Here is a 23754-nt window from a genome sequence, read left to right on the forward strand (position 1 = left end):
AATTAGAGCTTTTTGTAGTTTAAAGTTAGGCCTAAATCAGCATGAAAATAGGGCCAAAGACTTAAACAAACAAAGCTTTAAGGGGTTAGAAACTCACCCTTGTAGAACAACTCCAAGGAAGCAACTCCAGCAACCTTTTTGGATCAAAAGCAGTCCAAAAACACCAAAACCAGCTTCAAGGTGCCTCAGTAACAAGAGTGTGGTGTTTCACTAGGTGTTTATGTGTAAAAGTGTGAAGAATAGGCACTTTCAAGCACAAATATGAAGAGGAGGAGCAATATAGAGATAGATAATATATGTATAGCTCCAACACAAAATTCTGACCCTTAGGCAAGAGGGAGGAGGCTCCCTTATATAGAAAAATCATGCAACAAGCTTGTTGAACAAGCTTTAGGCTCCAAGCAATCCCTCCATACGTATATGGAGGATGTCTTTTGTGCCCAACAGCTGGCAAGAAAATATCTGCAGAAAACTGTAGGAAAGCTGTCGACCAGTTGAAGCGGTCGGCCGACCAGTGAAAATGGTCTACAAGAATGAAAAGTATTCGGCAAGGGGGAGAGGTGGTCTGCACCAAGAAACCAAGGTGGTGGCTTGGCTGCCGACCACTTTTGGTGGTCCAAAGACCACCGAGGCCCGTTGGCCGACCAGAAAACTGGCTGGTAGGCAGGAAAAGTGGTTTTCAGGGAGAGAAACTAGTCTACAACCCCTATTCCACCCTCTAAGCAAGGAAAACAAGTTTGTGCCAAAAACAAACCAAAAAGGATGAAGGAGAAAAGTTCGCGGGACAAGGCGCGCAGCGGGAAGCCTCAAAAACTAGTCTACGAGCACAAAAAGTGGTCTACGAGGGAAAAGTAGTCTACGTCCAGTCTACAGACCTCTATTTCCTTCTAGGCAAAGGTAACAAGGCATGGTCCGAAAACTAGGCCAAAAGGAGAACGTTAAGCAGTCCCGAGACAAGGCGCGCGACCGAAGGCCCCGAAAACAGGCAACTAGTCTACAAGAGGGAAAAGTGGTCTACGACCACCAAAAGTGGTCTACTGACCTCTCTCTCCCTCCAGTCAAGGTCAGCAAGGCTTGGTCCACAAACCGAGCCAAAACACAAACAGTTCAAAGGCCCGAAGGCAAGGCACTCAGCCAAAAACTCTGAAAACTCGAAACGAGCACAAACATGCGCGGTCACCGCGTGCTCAAATGATATGTCTAAGTCTTATGGTCGGTCAAAAATGGAGTGTCTACAACCATGCCCCATTAACTGAACATTTCCCCATGTTTTACTAGTGTAAGCAAAGGTGAAGGTCTTCGTTTTCCCACCACATGCCTTCTTTTATTTGGATCACCTCCTCTGTTTGAACCAAACAATTGTCGACCATCAGAGTGTTAGTTACCCCTTCACCATCTAAGGACATTTTCTGAAGCAACATGGTTAGATCCCCTCGTTCGTTCTGCTAAGACATGGCTGATGAAACTGGTAGAGCTTGCTTGAGTATGAGACACAATTAATTGACTTGGAGAATTAACTGTGTAGGAGTGGCAGTTGTGAACACAGCCCTGAGAAGTATTTAGATGAACACAGTCAGACTTTATTCAAACTTTACCATAGGATCTCAAAATCATCATCATTATCAATTAGGTGATAGTTTCCCAACCAAGGAATTTTGAGGAATTTTCAAAACTCTTACTAGAGTGATCAATCAAACAATTGCCTTTTTGTTGTTCATTACTTATCAAAGAAGAATGCCCCATTTTCATTTTAAAAGCCTATGATCAAATTACAACTTCTCTTTTTTACAAGATCATTTTTCAAAACAAAGCTCTCTCTCCCTTTTCTTTTCTTTTTTTTATTTACATTTTTTTTAAGAGTTTAGATTTTATTCCAAGTACTCAATCAAATAATCACCCTTTAGCTAAATATCACATAGATGAATCAGAATTTTATTCAAAATGGCAGACTTGATCAGTACTTTTTTGCCTACCATTTTTCCAATAAAACTAAGTTTCTTCCAAAGTTAGTAGACCAAAGATTTTCATTTAATTGTCAACACTCTCCATAATTTCTGAACACTTTTCAAGTTTTATTTCAAAATTTTCTAAGGAATTTTGGATTTTATTCCAAAAAATCAATCAAACAATTATCTTCTAGTCAAATGCCTTAAGATGAAATTCGAAATTCTATTTCAAAATGAGAGACTTGGTCATCACCTCCTTCTCTAACATTTTTTTTTTCATAAAATCAAAATTCCCCCTAAAGTCAAAGATTTTAAATCAAAAATTTTCAATAAAAAATTTTCCATAATTTTCAAAATTTTACTTGACTTTTTTTTCTTAAAACATTCTTTCCTCCTAAGAAGTTTTGGATTTTATTCCAAGTTTCTAATCAAACAATTGTCTTCTAGTCAAATATCTTTTAAGGGAATCAAAATTTTATTCAAAATTGAAGACTTGGTCATCATTTTATTCAAAATTTTAAAATTCTCCCAAAGTCAATAACTTAAAGACTCTCGTTCAATCAAACACCTTCTATAATCTCCAAAGCTCTACTTAAGTTGGAAAGTTCTTTTTAGAAGTTGATCTGACACTTTCTTGGGGATTTTTACTTAGATTTTGAAAATGCAATCATTTTCAATTAATCACTAAGGTAGGAATTCAAATTCAACACCAAAATCCTTTAAATTGGGAAACCACCCCATAATTTACCACTGATTGTTCAAATCATAATCAAGATTGAATGGTTGCCTAAACTGATCCCCTAGATTTTGGAATTAAATTACTGTCCAAAATAAACTCAGATTTCCCTAGAATCAAATAATTTCTCAATCAAATCCCCAGATTTTAGAACCAAATTACTGTCTTTCCAACTGCTGATCCCCGAAATCAAATCAAATCATTTCCATTCAAGACAAGATACCACATAAGCACATAATTTACATTCATGCCTAATTGGGGGTAGGGTAGCTCTGCCCTAATTTGGAAATAGGATCTAAGATTCACTAAATCATACAAAAAGGCAACAAGATAACCCTAAAAAATGCAGTATCCTATCCTAGTTTGAAAGGTGCTAAAACTTTCTGTATGTAATGGTAGGTTTGGCCAAAAGGGTACATTAGTTACGCCTATTAATATACCTCTCATACCACCTTGGAGTACAAGGTAATGATCAAATAGTACTAATAGTATAATCTGACGCTCGCTTTGTTGACATAACATAGGCTATGCATAGTGTCCTGGATATTATGCAACAAAGCTAGGCTTTTTCTGAGCCCACAATGATGCAACACAATTAATAATTAACCACTAATCTCATAAAATAGAAATTTTCAAGTCAAGCCAACTTAGTTCCCCAACAAAGTCGCCAACAATGGGTGTCATGCCCTTTTCGAGTCTAAGGCATGCATCCCACACTGACTTGCTTTGACCAACAAAGAGTCACCATTTAATATTTTTTTTAAGGGAATTAAGAAACCTTTAACATCAAAACTAAGTTAAGGACCAGTCCATCACAACCAAGAAAATTCTGGATTCAAAAGCTTAGGTAGAAGAGGGAAATGTCATTGAATGATAGCACCCCTCTTGCCTAATTTAAAGATTGGCCTCTACTCATTTTTTATTTTATGTTTGTAGTTGTTAATTATTCACATAAATTCATTTTAAGCCCTAAAACCCTTAACAAACCTAAAACTATATGATTTGAATAAAATGAAAATTATTTACTTTAGATTAAGAGAATAAAGTCATATTTTCCGAAAATGATGATTTTTAATAAAAATGTGGTTTTTAACAACCCATGGCCATAAACTCAACCTAAAATAAATAAATTTCATAAAAAAAAAAAAACATTCAAAACATACAATTTTGCATATAAAAGCATCTAACTTGCATAATTGAAAAGCGATGCAAATAGCAAGCACATGCTAAGGAAATTGAGAAGTTTTACCCAAATGCCCACTTTTAGCATCTTTCATGCATGCATAAGAATAAACATGACCTAAAATTCAACTACTACATACAAGAATGATCTCAGGACCAGTTTGAGGCAACTAATATGATAAATATGCACAAAAAGAGCAAATAACATGTAATAGAGGAAAAATTCTAAAACTACATGATGACTCAAACTGAGCCTATCACATGATTTCTATATGCTTAGCAAGGCCCAAACATGTTCTAAAAAGGATAGTTGGAACATGCAAACTAAGATGAAAAAGTGAATTAAACTAAGAAACTACATGATGTTATGATGAATTAATGTCCTAACATGCTTTGGATACTGAAATAAAGACTAAAAAGGTACAAAATTAATGAAAAAAAGATGATTTACCTATTGATTTGAGTAAATTGAAGAAAATGCAAAGAAAGCTCAAGTTCCTTTCTTGTAAACCTTCCTCAAGCTTAGGTTCTGATTAGGGTTTGTGTTCTTAAAGCCTTAAAACATTTTCAAAAGTTCAGAGGTGCTTTGGGGTGTGTTATTTTTGGAGTTAAGGTCAAAGGAGGGAGAAGAGTGGTGTTTTCTTCCTTAAAAACTCACAAAAGCTCACAAAATCTTAACCCCTTGAAAGGGAGGGGAGAGAGTGCTTATGTAGGCACTAGAAGGCGTGGGGGGCAAGGTAGGGCAACCCCGATCACTTTCTCTTCCACCTTCCACTAGAAATGCACCAAGATTGAGTTACCAAAAATAACTTTGTCACGCTTTGATGTGTGTACTCACAACTAACGTATGCACCTACCTTTTTGCCACCGTGCACGTGTCATGCATGCATGCACAAGTGCGAGGTCCCATGCCTTTGGCTTGTTTGCAGTTCGAATTGCCTTTTGATCGATGTTTTTGATAAAATTGGTAACTAATTTTGGAAAATATATTCGGTCAAAATACAACCGGGCTTCTCTCTCCTTCTTGAGGTTAAAAACTTGGTTTTTGGCTAAAAATGGATCCAAGGGTAAAATGGTCATTTTCACAAAACTTATTTTTTGGCCAAAATAGGTTTATACAGCAATTCCAAACAATTTTAAATATTCCAAAGATGATGTAAGTACAATTTCATCATTAGGAGGCTTGCAAGTGCCCAAAGTCATAGCGTTAGTCAAAATGGGGTGTCTACACTACCTCCATTTACGCCACCAGAAACTGGCAAGAAAAGCCCACTAGCAAAAGAAATGTTGTTTTTCCCAAAGCAAAACTATTAGGCCTAGAATGTACCATCTTTTCTGACAAATAACAACTTTAATCTCTACAAATGAATTTTTTCATTCAGGAAATTCCCACATCTCCAAACAAAAGAACTAGATCGAATTCCAAGGTAGACATTGCGGCAAACCCCCTCTAAAGTAGGAATTTTCCTTTGTTTCTGCACTTCTACTTAGCCTAGGAATATGCAACATTTTTCTGTTTTGTTTGGTCTATTTGGTCCATTTTTTTTCTTGTTTTGAACATTTTTGAACGAGTCATTTTTTATCTGATGAATGCATAGAATTTTTTGTTGACTATATCATTTCCCACATTGTTGGATAAAATTTCTTCAAGTACTTACCATTTATTGGATGCTTGCGCAATTGGTACAAACCTCCCTTGCAAATTCTGAAAATTTGAAATGGCCCCCCCCCCCAACATGGAGATAACTCTTAAGGATTTCACAGTAACTTCATAGAAAAGATTGCATCATACCTAAAAGTAAGCACAAATGGTGTAATTCTTGTTGCTGTTCTCTTTGAAGTTCTCTAGGCCAACAATGCTTCTGACAAGACTTCATGCCAAATTCTAGGTTTGTCATCAATCATGCTTTCAATGATGCCTCTTAGAACTTTGTTTGTTGATTCTACCTAGCCATTACCTTGTGCATAATATAGAGTTGAATGCGAAAGTTCTATACCATACTCTTTGGCAAAGGCCTGGACTTCTCCACTGAAGAAAACAGTTCCTCTATCGGCCACAATTTGTGGATAATGTTTTCTTTGATCATCGTGATACTGTCACTTTGGTTTACTGACTTCATAGGAACGGCTTCAACCCACTTTGTAAGTAATCAATATCCATAACTACAAAGGATTGACCCTTGGAAGAAAGAGGAAAAATCTGGCCAATCATGTCAAAGGCCAACCTCTAAATGGCCATGGTTTAACTATGGGATTTATAGAAGTTGCTGGAGCATGTTGAACGAGGCCATGGGCTTGACAAGGTAGCATTCTTGGGAAAATTTAATACAATCTAAAAGTATAATAGGCCAATAATATATGTACCTTTTGATTAGCCATCTCATTTTTCTTTCTATTTGATGAGCTTCACAAATTTCTTCATGTGCCTCAGCCATTACTTTGATTGCTTCTTCCTTGGAAAGGCACTACAGGAGTAGGTCATCTTCAGGACTCTTCTTGTAAAGTTCTCCTTCAGTCTAGGCATAATGTGTTGTTCTCCTTCTAGTCCTTTTATCTACAGGAAGTTATGGATGTTTCAGGAATTGGGCTATGAAAAGTGTCAATCTTCCTTAGAAATATCTGTCATGTTTATTTCAAGGATGGGTTACTCTCTCATCTTGACTGAAGGAAACAATCTTTTCTAGATGATGATGATTCTTCGATAAAAACCTTGAGAAATCTTTACTCCAGTTACAATTTGAGCCATCTCATTGGCTTCATAGTTCAAAGCATCATCAAAGTCTTCTAGGAGTTGTCTTGCTTCCATGAAACAAGGAGCCAAATCTTTACTATGCATTTGTAAATGCCCTCCAAGTGATTAATGACAAGTTGTGAATCCCCAATCACTTCCATGGTTGAAAATCTCATTTCTCTTGATATTTCCAGGTCGATTACCATAGACTCGTACTCAGCCTGATTATTTGAGCATTCAAAGTCAAACTGAAAAGAGAATTGTATCTTCAAGCCGTTGGAAGAAATGATTATGATCCCACATCCAGAAACTAGATCAATTTTAGAACCATCAAATAACAAAGTCCAAGCAGTAAAATAAGAAAAATAGGAAACTAGGCTAAATCTAGATTCATTGTCGATTTCTAAACAAGGATGGCTGGCAAGGAAATTTGCTAAGGCCTGGCTTTTCATAGCCTTTTGAGGAATGTACTGAAATGAAAATTGTATTAGGGCTAAGGATCATTTACCAATTCGGCCTCTCATTATGGGTCGCGAAAGTAATACTTAATCAAATTAGTTTTGCACACTAAGTAAACCAAAACAGGAAACATGTAGTGCCTTCGTTTTATTGTAGAAAAATAAAGTGCAAGACATAATTTCTCCATAGGGCTGTATTTACATTCACCGAAAGTTGGAAGCCTGTTGAGATAATAAACTGCTTGCTCTTTCCCACTCCCATTATCCTGTGCGCTAACAAACTCCCAATGGACTTTTCCGAAGCAAAAATGTACAACTTCATAACTTTATTCTTGACATGAGGAGTTAGGACAAAAGGCTGTGATAAGTACCTGTTGATGACTTCACCAACATACTGGTGGTAAGGTTCCCAGCTAAACTGTTCTTCATCTTTCAACTTTAGCAACTAAGAAAAAACTTGAACCTTTCCTGGAAGATTGGAGATGAAATGTCCAAGAAAATTGAGTTGTTCTAGAAGCTTCTGTAATTCCTTCTTGCAAGTAAGAGGCTTGGCTTTCTGGATCACTTTTGTCTTGTTCTTGTCAACTTCAATCCCTCTCTAATGAACCAGAAATCCCAAAAACTTGTTTCTTATTACACCGAAGGCACATTTCAAAATATTCATTTTCAAGTTGCATTCCTTTATCCTTTCAAAAGATTTCTTCAAATCAGACAAGTTTTCATCATAGGAATTAGACTTCACCACCCTGTCATCAATGTATACCCATAAATCAGCCTATCATGTCATGAAATAGCGAGTTTATGGCATGACAGTAAGTAGCCCCAACGTTTTCAAGGCCGAAAGGCATTACCATTAATATTTTCCCTATGCACTAGGATAACGAAAAGTTGTTTTGGATGTATCCAGTTCTACTATAAAAATCTGGTCGTATCTTAAGTGGTCATCCATAAAAGACAAAAATTTGTTCCTAGTAGCACCATCAACTAACAAGTCTGCTACAGGCATATGGTACTCATCCTTAAGGGTGGCCAAGTTGTAGTTCCTAGAGTCTATACAAACTCTAACATTTCTATTCTTTTTAACTACAGGCACTATGTTTGATAACCATTCTACTTATCTAGTAGTTACGATAAACCCAACTTTAACTAAACGCTCCAACTCATCTTTGATAGAGTTATTTCATTAGACATCCTCCTGTGTGGCTATTTGTGTAGCAAGAATCCTTCCTTGATTTGCAGACAACGCTTCACTCAGTCTCTGAACAATCCAGGGATTTCTGTATAATCCGAAGCAAAGCATTCCTTGAACTCACACAAGAGTTGAATAAGTGTAGTCCTGTGTGATTTAGGAAATAGTTGGCTAACATAGAATGGCTTGAATATCTCTGCTACTCCCAAATTATTTCTTCGAGAGAGTCATGGACTTCTACTGTAATAACTCGACCCTCGTACATGATTCTGGTATCTTTTCGGTTCTCTATTCTGTGCTTTTGAATGCTTGTTATGAAATTCTGTGTGAAATTACGTTGAATTAAGTAAAACTTGGAAATATGGATTCCTATCTGTTGAACAAGAAAATTATCTGTCGCACTTAAACTGTTTGAATCCAGAATTGGAAGCCTTAGAGACTTAAGTTTTCGAAATTGATTTGATATTTGAAATCTGAATGATTTTTAACCTATAATGGGATTTTCTGTGGAATTTCAATTTGGGATGCTTAAACGATTAAATTTTTGTCTTATTCACCCTTAAATAAATATCTCTCCATATATATCAAGTTCCTTGACCATTTGACTTAGAAGCTCCATCTCTTGGAGGGAAAAAAAAATTAGAGAAGGGTTTTGAGAAGTGGGGAAAGACAAGATCATCAAAGAAGTAAAGAATTGAAAATTTAAAGAGAGATCTAGATAGTGAAGTTCAAGGGAAGCCTAAGTTCCCCAAATTCAATCCTTTCTTTTTAATTTGGAGAAGGAATTGCTTAATATGGTGTAACCTAGAGTTGTGATAGAGAATTGGATGGGTGTGTTGACCTCTTGGTAACAATAATGCTATTATTTGATGATTTTCACTTAATATGGATCACCTAAGAAGAAATCTACAACTTATGTCTTGAATTAACTTGTGTAAATATATGGCTATACATGTGTGTATGTGTATGTGATAGAAATAGATTGTGGTGGTGAATAATTGAAGTAAATCAACTCCATGTTCAAGTGATTGTGTTTATAGTCTTGTTTACCTAATTTTTGAACCATGTTTTGGTATGTAAAGAAGCTATTTTGGACCTCTTGGATGATCACCAAAGAAGGGGTTTTGTATGATTCTCGGACTGCCAAACAGGGGCCAGACCACATGTGCGGAGGTCGTGGCCGCACGTGCGGAGAAGAGGAAAAAATTTGGGAAAGCATACTGTTTTTGGCCGCTCAAGCGGTGGAGGGGGACCGCACGTGCGGTACATGTCCGCACGAGCGGAGGGTATGGCCGCACGTGCGGCCCAGGTTGGAAATCTCGTTCGCTCCGTTTTGCGTGCTTAACCGTCAGCTCTTTTCAGAATTTGTGTTTGATACTTTTTGATGATTGTACTTGTAATTGAAATGTAATAATGCAAGAAATGGTTTAAAAGGAGAAAGAAACTAATGTGTGTTATCTATGTGTGTAGGACACACCACAGGAGGACCCACCGCTTCGCAACAACACTATGAGTAATAGTACACCGAATGTACATTTATTTACTGTTAATATCTGCGATTAAGGTTCTATTTTTCGACAGTTATGACATTAACATATGCGTTGATCAGAACTCGGTGGAAATGTAATGTTTAAAGGATTATGTACATTTCTGTACATTTCTGGGCCAAAAGGCTATTCTGTACATTTCTGGGCCGAAAGCCTGTTCAGTATACTTCTGTGCCGAAAGGTTGTTCTGTACATTTCTGGGCTGAAAGGCTGTTCAGTATACTTCTGGGCCGAACGACTGTTCTGTATTTCTGGGCCAGTAGGCCATTCTGTTATAACTGTAATACTAGGCCCAAGGACGTTCTGAACGTAAAACAATATCAGACTCACTATTTGGATTTCATTTTTTTGTGAATGCACTGTTATGCATTGTGGTTAATGTTAGTTATTAAACTGCTTAAGTACTATTATTCACTGAGCTTGTCTCACTCTGTAATTTTGTCTGATTCTGTAGGTAATCAACTTGGGGGTCAGTCCTAGCATCGATATCATCTATCTTTTGTCAACCTAAGGACAACCAGGCACTTGGAGAAGTCCATTGCATGCTAGTGCAGTTTTGTTAGACTTTGTCATTTTGTACCAATATTTTGTTGGCCAAAGTTGATTGTATCTAATGTTTTGTTGTATGCCCAACCTCTGGGCTAGACTTGTAAATGTGTATGTAACTTAATCTCGGTTTCATGTTCACTTTTTGTTTACTTCCGAGTCGTGGTCCTGGCATATTTGTAGTCGCTCAATGGATGTGTTTGTATGTTATTCTATTATATTAACGCTTCCATTCAGGCCCCGAATATCATATATAGAAGGATAAGTGTCTGTTTCTGATTAGGTCGTGCCCCAGAATTTTAGGGGCAAGTTAGGGGCGTGACAAGTGGTATCAGAGCACGAGTTGCTATCTCACACACGGATCCATTGGGCTTTAGGATGTCTAGAAAGATGTAGGCATCATGTAGTAAAGGAAGATTGATAGCAACGTTAAACGTTTTCTGCTAACGCTAATGATGATGATCAATGTCTATTGTATTCTTTTGTGTATGTTGTAATTGGTTGTTTGGTAGACTATGGTGAGAACAAGGACGGAAGACCAGGAAGATGCTACCTCAGCACGGTTGGACAGGATGGAAAGAATGATTATGGAAATGGCGGAAACTCTACGACAACAATAACAGCAACAATAGCCACAGCCGCCACCACCACCAGTACCCCCACCTGTAGTGCAAGATATTCACGCTGAGGACCATACTATTACACTTACAAAGGAGTTTAAAAAGATGAAACCACCATCGTTTAAAGGAGGAATTGAACCAATGTAGGCTGAGGCATGGGTGTTAGGGATAGAAAAATTGTTCGAAGTTTTCCCTTGTACTGAAGTTCAAAAGGTGCAACTTGCTGCTTTCACTCTTGAAGATGAAGCACGGAGGTGGTGGATGCTTACAAGAACAATACATCAGGGATTGACATGGGACAAGTTCTTGGTACTGTTTTATGATAAATATTTCCCCCAGAGTATGCGAGACAAGAAGGTGACAGAATTCAAAACATTGAGGCAAGGAAACAAAACTGTTGCTGAATATGAAGCTCAATTCGCGGAACTAGCCCAGTTTGCACCTCACATGGTAAACACAGAATATAAGAAGGCACGAAAATTCGAAGGAGGGTTGCGGGGTACTATTCTGGACCGAGTTAATATGTTGAAGTTGCCTACCTATGTTGATGTGTTAGAGAGGGCTGTTATAGCAGAAGGGAATATTGTTGCTCAGACTCGAATTTCTGAATGGAAAGGAAAGAGGCAGAACAACCAATGGTTCAAGGGGTCAACTACTCCACCAAACAAGAAGCAAAATTCAGGGACCTCCAGCACTATTACCTCTCCTCAAAATTCAGCTCCTGTGTGTCTAGAATGTGGCTGGAGGCATCGTGGGATTTGTCACCGATTGTCTGGAGCATGCTTTCGATGTGGCAAAACGAGTCATTTGATAAAAGACTGTCCGCAAAAGAATCAACCAACTGGTAATAAGACCGCCACAAGCTCAGCAGGGTCTACACCGGTTCCTAATGTCAAGTCAGCTGCTAAACCTGCTAACAATAAGGACACTACGAGGCAAGGCAGGGTATTTGCGTTGGTTCCGGGAGATGTACAGAATGCAACAACAGTGGTGTCAGGTACATTTATGGTTCATAGTCATTCTGCTTACGTCTTATTTGATTCTGGCTCTACCTGTTCCTTTGTGTCAAAATTATTTGCGAAAAATTTAGATAAACCTTAAGAAGAATTGACTTTTGTGTGGTGTGTATCTTTGCCTATGGGAAATTCCATGATTTGTACTTCTGTCTATTCTGCTTGTGAACTTCTCATTGGGGATATCCGTGTATATGCTAATCTATTACCACTTGATATGACTTCTTTTGATATTATTCTGGGAATGGATTGGTTGGGTGAATATAGTGCCACTATAGACTGTCTGACAAAGCAAATCAAATTCCACCCTCCGGGGCAATCAGAATCTACTTTTCAGGGACAGGGAGTAACTTCTCCACCGTATGTGATTTCTGCAGCAAGGGCTTGTAAATTAATTCAGAAAAGGTGTCAAGGGTACTTATGTAGTGTTTTGGAAGGGCCAATAATGAATGAGAATACTGATGCGATCCCAGTTGTCTGTGAATTTTCGGGCGTCTTTCCGGAAGAATTGCCAGGAGAATTAGTGGACCGTGAAATCGAGTTCACGATTGAAGTGTTACCAGGAATCCAACCTATTTCTAAAACCCCGTATCGAATGGCACCAGCTGAAATGAGGGAATTGAAGACTCAGTTGCAAGACCTACTGGATAAGGGGTTTATCCGCCCGAGTGTTTCTCCGTAGGGTGCACCTGTTCGGTTTGTGAAAAAGAAAGACGGAACACTCCGATTATGTATAGACTATCGGGAGCTTAGTAAGGTAACAATCAAGAATAAGTACCCATTACCGCGGATTGACGACTTGTTTGATTAGTTACAAGGAGCACAAGTCTTCTCGAAAATTGACCTACGGTCCGGGTACCATCAATTAAAAGTTAAAGCTGGTGATGTTGAGAAAACAGCATTTCGAACTCGATATGGTCACTACGAATTTCTGGTTATGCCCTTTGGAGTCACTAACGCACCCGTGACATTTATGGATCTAATGAACTGTGTCTTCAAACCTTATCTAGACGAGTTTGTAGTGGTCTTTATTGACGATATCCTTATTTACTCAAAGAATGCAGAGGCTCATGAAAACCATCTTCGTTTAATTATTCAAACCCTCCGAGAAAAGAAGCTGTACGCAAAGCTAAAGAAGTGTGAATTCTGGCTACGTGAAGTGGCATTTCTGGGGCATGTTATAACTAAGGAAGGAGTCTCTGTTGATCCAAACAAGATTGAGGCGATCATGAACTGGCCGACTCCGACGAATGTGACTGAAGTGCGTAGTTTTATGGGGTTAGCCGGATATTATCGGAGATTTGTTCAGGATTTTTCCAAGATTGCTGTACCACTCACACAGTTGACTAAAAAGGGAGTTGCATTTGAATGGTTGGAACAACAGGAATCTACTTTCCAAGAATTAAAGATGAAGTTAACTACAGCTCCGGTCCTTGCACTACCATTTGGTACTGAGGGATTTGTGCTTTACAGTGATGCTTCACATAAGGGACTTGGTTGTGTGCTTATGCAAAATGGGAGGGTTATCGCTTATGCCTCTCGATAACTTAAACCTCATGAGAAGAGTTACCCCACGTATGATCTTGAACTAGCCGCAGTAGTTTTTGCTTTAAAGATTTGGTGGCATTATCTGTATGGGAGTACTTGTGACATTTATACCGACCATAAAAGTCTCAAATACCTTTTCACCCAAAAAGAGTTGAATATGCGCCAACAGCGGTGGTTGGAGCTTATTAAGGATTATGATTTGCAGATCCACTATCATCCTGGTAAAGCCAACACGGTGGCAGACGCACTTAGTCGGAAAAATGTGGGAAATTTGGAAAGTCTATTGACAGAGAAAAAGGAGTTGATAAGTGAGCTGAATAAGATGGGGGTCGACTTGGTGATACATGGTCAAAAAGCAACAGTGGCAACAATGATGGCCCAACCGACATTACTTGAGGAGATTAAATTACGCCAACTGGAAGATGGGGCTCTAAAGAAGATACGTGATGAAATGGAGACAAAACCAAAACTGGGGTTCACTTTGACGGATTCTGTACTTAAATTTCAAAACCGAGTATGTGTCCCTAATGTGTTAGAACTTAAATGGAAGTTGATGGAAGAAGCACATGTCTCAAGAGTTTCAATGCATCCAGGAAGTACTAAAATGTACCGGGATTTGAAGCAAAATTTTTGGTGGCCAAGTATGAAAAAAGAAATCGTAGAGTTAGTTTCTAAATGTTTGCAATGTCAGCAGGTAAAAGCAGAGCATCAGAAACCCGCAGGATTATTACAACCTCTTCCAATTCCGGAGTGGAAATGGGAACATCTGACCATGGATTTTGTTGTAGGCTTACCACGGACACCTCGAGGTATGAATTCTATATGGGTCATTGTCGACCGATTGACTAAGTCCGCCCACTTCCTACCTGTGAAGACCCAGTATAATGCCGATAAACTTGCTGTGATCTATGTGAATGAAATTGTAAGGCTTCACGGTGTTCTGGTCTCAATTGTGTCAGATAGAGAACCAAAATTTGTTTCAAGATTCTGGCAAAGTCTACAGGAAGCAATGGGTACAGAATTAAAGTTTAGCACAGCTTTCCACCCTCAAACAGATGGACAATCCGAGAGGATGATTCAGACGCTAGAGGATATGCTTCGAATGTGTGTTCTGGATTTTCAGGAAAGTTGGGAAACTCATCTGCCGTTGGTTGAGTTTGCGTATAATAATAGTTACCATTCGAGTATTGAAATGGCACCCTATGAAGCTCTGTATGGAAGACCGTGTCGTTCTCCCATGTGTTGGGCTGAGGTTGAAGATAGGCCATTGTTAGGGCCAGAGATTGTCCAGTTGACAACTGAAAAGGTTAGAATTATTCGAGAAAGATTGAAAACTGCCCAAAGTAGACAGAAGAGTTATGCAGATAACCGGCGAAGGACTTTGGAGTTTGACATGGATAGTCATGTTTTTGTGAAAGTTACCCCAATGAAAGGACATCCAAGATTTGGAAAAAGGGGTAAGCTGACACCCCGATATGTTGGTCCCTTTCAGATCCTAGAAAAAGTGGGTCTAGTAGCCTGCCGAGTTGCCCTTCCGCCGCATATGAGTCAGATTCATAACGTGTTCCATGTTTCTATGCTTCGAGGATACCTTCCAGATCCGTCACATGTCATCGATTATCACCAAATTGTGTTGACTGACAAGTTAACATACGAGGAAAAACCAATTCAAATTCTGGACCGTCAAGTGAAATAGTTACGGAACTGAGAAATTCCAATGGTAAAAGTGGAATGGCAAGAGCACTACGGAACCGAGGCAACTTGGGAAAAAGAAGACGAAATGTGACACCAATATCCGCATCTGTTTCTGTTCTAAGGTAAAACAAGTTTGGACAAGTTTGGAGGACCAAACTTATTTAAGGGGGGGGGGAGAGTGTAATAACTCGACCCTCGTACATGATTCTGGTATCTTTTCGGTTCTCTATTTTGTGCTTTTGAATGCTTGTTGTGAAATTCTGTGTGAAATTATGTTGAATTAAGTAAAACATGGAAATAAGGATTCCTATCTGTTGAACAAGAAAATTATCTGCCGCACTTAAACTGTTTGAATCCAGAATTGGAAGCCTTGGAGACTTAAGTTTTCGAAATTGATTTGATATTTAAAATCTGCATGATTTTTAAGCTATAATGGGATTTTCTGTGGAATTTCAATTTGGGATGCTTAAACGATTAAATTTTTGTCTTATTCACCCTTAAATAAATATCTCTCCATATATATCAAGTTCCTTGACCATTTGACTTAGAAGCTCCATCTCTTGGAGGAAAAAAAAAATTAGAGAAGGGTTTTGAGAAGTGGGGAAAGACAAGATCATCCAAGAAGTAAAGAATTGAAAATTTAAAGAGAGATCTAGATAGTGAAGTTCAAGGTAAGCCTAAGTTCCCCAAATTCAATCCTTTCTTTTTAATTTGGAGAAGGAATTGCTTAATATGGTGTAACCTAGAGTTGTGATAGAGAATTTGATGGGTGTGTTGACCTCTTGGTAACAATAATGCTATTATTTGATGATTTTCACTTAATATGGATCACCTAAGAAGAAATCTACAACTTATGTCTTGAATTAACTTGGGTAAATATATGGCTATACATGTGTGTATGTGTATGTGATAGAAATAGATTGTGGTGGTGAATAATTGAAGTAAATCAACTCCATGTTCAAGTGGTTGTGTTTATAGTCTTGTTTACCTAATTTTTTAACCATGTTTTGGTATGTAAAGAAGCTATTTTGGACCTCTTGGATGATCACCAAAGAAGGGGTTTTGTATGATTTTCGGACTGCCAAACAGGGGCCAGACCGCACGTGCGGAGGTCGTGGCCGCACGTGCGGAGAAGAGGAAAAAATTTGGGAAAGCATACTGTTTTTGGCCGCTCGAGCAGTGGAGGGGGACCGCACGTGCGGTACTTGTCCGCACGAGCGGAGGGTATGGCCGTACGTGCGGCCCAGGTTGGAAATCTCGTTCGCTCCGTTTTACGTGCTTAACCCTCAGCTCTTTTCAGAATTTGTGTTTGATACTTTTTGATGATTGTACTTGTAATTGAAATGTAATAACGTAAGAAATGGTTTAAAAGGAGAAAGAAACTAATGTGTGTTATCTATGTGTGTAAGACACACCACAGGAGGAACCACCGCTCCGCAACAACACTGTGAGTAATAGTACACCGAATGTACATTTATTTACTGTTAATATCTGCGATTAAGGTTCTATTTTCCGACAGTTATGACATTAACTTATGCGTTGATCAGAACTCGGTGGAAATGTAATGTTAAAAGGATTATGTACATTTCTGTACATTTCTGGGCCAAAAGGCTATTCTGTACATTTCTGGGCCGAAAGGCTGTTCAGTATACTTCTGTGCCGAAAGGTTGTTCTGTACATTTCTGGGCTGAAAGGCTGTTCAGTATACTTCTGGGCCGAACGACTGCTCTGTATTTCTGGGCCAGTAGGCCGTTCTGTTATAACTGTAATATTAGGCCCAAGGACGTTCTGAACGTAAAACAATATCAGACTCACTATTTGGATTTCATTTTTTTGTGAATGCACTGTTATGCATTGTGGTTAATGTTAGTTATTAAACTGCTTGAGTACTATTATTCACTGAGCTTGTCTCACTCTGTAATTTTGTCTGATTCTGTAGGTAATCAACTTGGGGGTCAGTCCTAGCATCGATATCATCTATCTTTTGTCAACCTAAGGACAACCAGGCACTTGGAGAAGTCCATTGCATGCTAGTGCAGTTTTGTTAGACTTTGTCATTTTGTACCAATATTTTGTTGGCCAAAGTTGATTGTATCTAATGTTTTGTTGTATGCCCAACCTCTGGGCTGGAGTTGTAAATGTGTATGTAACTTAATCTCAGATGCATGTTCACTTTATGTTTACTTCCGAGTTATGGTCCTGGCATATTTGTAATCGCTCCATGGATGTGTCTGCATGTTATTCTATTATATTGATGCTTCCATTCAGGCCCCGAATATCATATATAGCAGGATAAGTGTCTGTTTCTGATTAGGTCGTGCCCAAGACTTTTAGGGGCGAGTTAGGGGCGTGACATCTACCTTCAAGTCATCTAACTTGGTAGGAGCTATGACGATTCTGGTTTAGACCCAACCCATTTATTGTTTCAGATCCGGGATTCCTTGTCTTATTTGGTTGTTCGTATCCTTATTCATCTTATTCTTCATTGATTTTGGTTGTTTAGATGTCTTTGTTGCATTTGGAATAGGTCGAGAGTTTTTTTTTTTTTCAATAGAACTATTGCCCAGATTTTGGTCAATTCGCTCGAGCGCTCCTTTGGTCGCTTGAGCGATCTTTTAGAACTTTCAGTATATTTGCAGGTCTGCAAAAGTAAAGGGAGGGTGTTTTTTTTACTTGAGCAGTGTTTCTTATGCCCGAACGGCCTTGGCTCAAGCGACATTTCTTGTGCTCGAGTGGAGCCTTTGTTTGCCAAACTACTAGGAGGTGGTGTTCTTTGCTTGAGTGGTCTAACTTATTGTGTCTAGTCGCTCAAGCGGTGTTTTGGTCGCTCAAGCAGTCTATGCCTATATTAGTTCGTAACACTCACTTTTTGAGTCACTTTTTCATATCTTTCTCTCTCTCTAAACTTTTCAAAACCCTAAATCTAGACCTTCTCTCTCTAAAACTTATCTTCCACTTCTAAATACTCTCAATATATTGATCTCTAAACCCTAGTCCCTTTGATAAAAAAAAGGTAGAGCTCACCTAGAGATTCATTTAAATCAAAACAAATTTGGTTTTCGACTTCGTCAAAGTTTCTTCGCTCTCTCCGTTGTCTTCTAGCTTTCAGGTAGAGATTGCTTCACAGTTTTGTGTAGTTTTTAACTTACTTATTTGATTTTCTAAACAATATTGTGATTTGGGAATTTTTGGATAAACCTAGGGTTTTGGTTTCAAAATCAAAAGAGGGGTTTACAAAATGGTTTCTTGGAAATGATTGTGAGTTTGTAAATGTGGTTAAGTTGCAATAAAATGGTGGATTTTATCCTTGAAATTGATTTATAAAGAAAAAGGAGATTTTTCCTTAAAATGTGAATACTTGATTTTTGTAAAGAGGAAATGGAAATAATGTTGGGTTTCATGGAATTGGACTGGTGATGATAATGATGGTGGAGTTAGATATGCATTATCACTCCCATCTTGAAATTTTGGAAATTTTATCTTTATTAGAAATTATCTATCCATGTAGAAATATCTATTTTGGGCTATCGGTGGAGGATAGTTATGATTGTTGTAGAAATTGTATGAGAATTAGGAGAATTGAAACTAATTTCTTATCCATTTTCATTAAGCATTGTTACATACTTATATTGTTTTGAAAAAAAAATAGGTGAATACCTTTGTGAATCTGGGTAGGGGGTGTGGTTATGGTATTATTATTGGCCTGTGTGTTCTTGGTGAAAGTCCAGAAACCCGCGCGGTTAGATGCCGAGCCTTTCAGTTAGTACTGGTAAAAATGGCAGTTGGTAGTACTTATATAACCTACTTGGAGACATGTACCTAGAGATTCTCAGTGATTGTATCCACTACCCTATTTTCTATTGTAAAGGAAATGATTTCAAGAATTGTGATGTAAACCTGGCATTGCATGGTTTTGGAAAGAGATATAAAATGTTTTGGTACGAGCATGCATATGCATTCACCTTATAGCTTTATTAAGATTCATACACTGTATTGGAATATCTCGACTAGGCTTTGGCTCACTGTAGACACCCCATTTTTGACCGACCTTAAGACTCAGACGTCATCGATTGAGCGCTCGGTGATTGTGCATGTTGTGCTCGTTTCGAGGTTTCGGAGTTCTTGGCTAAGAACCTCACCTCCGAACCTCGAGACTCTATGTACTTTGACTCGGTCTGCGGAGTAAGTCTTGTTTTCTCTTCCCGGAGGGAGGAGAGGTCTTGTAGACCATCTCTCAGTGGTCGTAGACTACTTTTCGTGGTCGTAGGCCACTGTTCCTCTTTGGAGACTAGTTTTCAGTTTTCGGAGCCGTTGGCCGTGCGCCTTGGCTCGGGCCGTTTGGCACGGAACACACCTTGTTTCCTCTGTCTAGAGGGACACTATGGTCCGGGAGACCACTTTTGTGGTCGTACGCCACCTTCTGTGCTCAACAGCCAGTTTTCGAGGCCCCTGGCCGCGCGCTTTGCCTCCCGAACTCTCGTTTTGCATCCGTGTTGGTTCATTTTTGGCATGAACCTTGTTTTCCTTATTTGGGAGGTGGTACAAGGGTGGGAGACCACATTTTCTCCTTGGAGACCACTTTCTCCCCGCCAGCCGATTTTCTTGTCGGGAAGCTGGTTTTCTTGGTCTTTACGCCACATTTGCTGGTCTCCCACCACACCACTAGCTTGCTTTCAAAGTGGAGACCACCAAATGGAGCCACCGACTAGTTTTTATCTGGGAGACCACTTGACCTGGTCGGCCGACCAGGGAAAGTGGTCGGCCGATCACCTCTTCTGGTCGGCCAGCTCCCTCCTATTTTGTCTGTTTGAGTGGGTGCCAACTGTGCCAGCTGGAAAGCACAGACTGTATCCTCCATACACGTGTATGAAGGATCTTGAGCCTTGTTTTAGCTTCTTTAAGAAGCTTTGGCCTTGTTTTTCTATGAGAGAGTCCCTCCCCCTCCTTATACCAGGTTGAAAAAAATGCTCTAAGGCAAAGCTTATATCTCTCTCTTTGTCTCTATATTTTAGGCTTAGAAAGTGCTTTGTTCTTGGCCTATTGCACACCACCACATAACCATACACCTCCACCATTGTTATTGAGTTGCTGGAGGGTTTTGAGAGGTCTCAAAAGTTGGGTTTTGGTTCAGAAAAGTTGCTAGTTTTGCTGAGCTTCAAGGGTAACTGATTTTCTCTCTTTTTAAGCATTGTTTTGATCATTCTCTTAGCCTTATTTGTGTGCTTATTTGAGCTTTGTTGTCAACTAAAAAAAGCTTCATATTTAAGTATTTTTCATGTTTGTTTAAGGCTCTTTTGGTGTTGATGGTCATCTACCCTCTTGCATGCTCTATTTAGCCTTGTTTTGTGCCATGCCATAAGGCATTCGAGCTAGTCTTTGCTTGGCCTTCCTACCACTAAAATCCAGTGGATTTTTAGTGGTGAGAATGTGGATTTGAGGGCCTAAATCAGAGAGGGGCGACCCTCTCTCTTGTTGTCTAGTTTACTAGCATTTTTGGCCTACCAAAGGAGCATATATTTATACCATTTGGAGGCCTAGTTCAGGCACTTTTTGATGACTTCTAGGACCTGTCTAGGCTCTGACCATGGCTGGTTTGGTCCCCTTTTGCTTGCTTCTTGCATGTGTAGAGTAATCCCTTTAATGGCTTATCAAAGGAGCATGTCGTTCTTGCATGTATTGGTCTTGTTTCAGTGGGTTTTTGGCCATCACTCAGCATGCCATGACTTTTTTTTTTGCTTGGTTTGGTAGTCCTTCACATGCTTCATATGCTTGTAGTGTAACTCATGTTCACTAGCTCACAATGCATGTTGTTTTGGCCCTCTATTCTAGCATATTTTGGCCACACTTCAAACTGATTTTTTTCATATTTTGGGCTGCCTTAGCTCTGTCTTAAGGCCTCTTGGTCGAAAAATGCTAGCCATGCATACTTGTTGTGTAATAGCATTGACTAGCTTTGAGTTTGGAGGTCCCTTGCGTGCTTAACTTGAGCTATTTACATGTTTTGGCATCATTGGGCATGATATTTCAGAGCTTATAGGGGTGCTACACTTCCATATTTTCCATGCTTTAAGTGCTCTTTAGAGTTGTGCATTTATGCCCTATTTGCGAGCCATTGCATGAGCTTCACTTTTGTACCTTTCAAGCCATCATCCCAACCCATTTTGCTACTATTTTGGGCTTGCATTGGGTCTATTTGGGGTTGGTTTCATCATTTGAGCATCACTTTGCATGCCTATAGTGTAACACACTTCACTAGCTTCAATGCTTGAGCCATTCAACATGCGTTGTGTGAGTTGTTTGCATGATTCGGAGTCATTTTGGAGTCATGTTATTTGCCATTTCAGAGCTGGAATATATGCCATTGTACTCCATGTTTAGTCCTTTCAATGCATGTGCAAAGTTGTGTTTTTGTTCCATGGGCTTAGGTCCTTGCATTGTGTATGCTAGCATGAGTTTTGGAGTCTTGTTTTCATCATGTTTGGCCACTGATTTGGGTGTGGCTGAGGCCCAGTTGTTTTGGTTTAAGTCCATTTTTGCATTGAGTATGCCATTGTATTCCATAGCATTGAGTATGCCACATTGTCACATGATTGATCATTGCATTATGCATGCCTTGTTCGTCTCATTGTGTATTTAATTCTTAGGTGCATTGTGTATGCTAAGTACCACGTGCATCGAGTATGCCATTGTTAGTTCATAGCATTGTGTATGCTAGTTACATGTTCGCATGTCATCTTTCACATGTTTGCATCACTTAGTTGCATAGCATTTAGGTTGCATACTTAAAATCGCATTGTGCATGCCATTGTTTGTTGCATTGTGTTCGGAATAGGAGTTAGTCCAAACACGGGAAACGAGAGATGTTTCGTACTCAAAGTGACGAAATGTGTCACAATTCTCAGTCACCGACATTCTTGACTACCCATGATGGAGTTGTTGGCTTTAAGTGCTTGTGTGTGCATTCATTTCACATTGAGTCGTGCAATTCAACTCCTCGGCCATCATGCATCAAAATGCGCGATTGGTGGCCCAAGGGTCAACGACTATATTCCCTAGAGCTTATGCAATGACGGGGAGAATGGTCATGCACACATGTATTGCAAATACCTTGTCGTGCCTCTCTTTTTCCCTTTGTTGCAGAAAAACAGAATCCAGGAGAAGAAACTGATCGGCCGACCAGGTTTTCTAGCAGACCGACCACTTTCTTTGGTTTCCACCACAAAAGGTGGTCAGCCATTGGTCTCCCATGCCCATAAGTTGGTCGGCAGCCTTCCCACAGTTTCCCGGGGTGGAGTTTCATCTCTTTGGAGCTTTGTGCAAATTTCTAAAATCAATTGCAAACAAAGGCAAGCCGGGGCATCGCGATGGATTTCCCGACGAGGTGACTTGAGTAGGCATGCATCCTTTATCATTCAAGGCAGAGCTGAGGCAGTCCACATTCATGTAGTTTGTATGCTAGTTTAATTGCTTACTTAGTTAGTTTGTTAATTAATTAGAGTTGTGTAATAATTAGCTGTAATTTATTATTCATTTTGGTTGTGTAATAACTAGCTTAATTAGATTGGCTTAGATTAGCTAGTTGGTGTTGTATTATTTATTCGGACCCTCCGTCGAGAGGGCAAATTGCTATAATAAGTGTGTATGTGTGTGTGTGTGTGATGCATGTCTTCCAATCCCACGTCTTTCTCCTTTTTATTTACCAGCTTACGATGGTTAGTTTTAGGGCATGTTTCAATTAGCATCCTTATGCTTCGCATGTTTGCATTCATTCATCTGTCTTGCATGAACCGGGCTCTGCGCATCATACTAACTGTAGCATGTTTCAATTAGCATCCTTATGCTTCGCATGTTTGCATTCATTCATCTGTCTTGCATGAACCGGGCTCGGCGCATCATACTAACTGCATTGTACTTCAATTTCGAGTTGAATACATGTTATCTGTAGCATGTCATATGCCATCTTAGAATAGCCGAGCCTATCTTAGTTGCATTTTGCATGTGTTGCATTAGCCATCTTAATATGAACTAGGATCGTGCATTGATTACTAACTAGTTTCTTTTTTGGCTTGGAGTACTCGGTGAGTGTTTATGCTTTAGCATCCTTGCATGTGTGTGGGTGACTGCCATGATAGCATGCTTGCCATGAGGCTAACTGCTTATATGATATACCTGCCTGAATGCCTATGGGTGAAGGTTGGATTATTTAAATTGGAACAATTCATCGATTGCGAGTTTTAAGCCCACTTGAGAGTGGCAAATCACCATGTTTTCTAAGCCCACTTGAGAGTAGCAAATCACCATGTTTTCTAAGCCCACTTGAGGGTGGCAAAATCCGCATTTTAGCCTACTTGCGAGTAGCAAATCACTTTCAAAAACAAACATGAGATGTTTTGTTCCAACTTAGATGATCCAGTCTATACTTGTATGCTGTGTACGTCACATAGTAATCCTAGGCTAATAAACCGGAATAAGAACGCATGTGTTTTCAAAAACTCGATATCATGTTTAGTAGTGGCCGATCTTTGATCGGGCGAGCGGGGGTG

Source organism: Camellia sinensis, chromosome 7 (assembly GCF_055761805.1).
Source record: "Camellia sinensis isolate YWXY chromosome 7, ASM5576180v1, whole genome shotgun sequence".
NCBI lineage: Eukaryota > Viridiplantae > Streptophyta > Magnoliopsida > Ericales > Theaceae > Camellia > Camellia sinensis.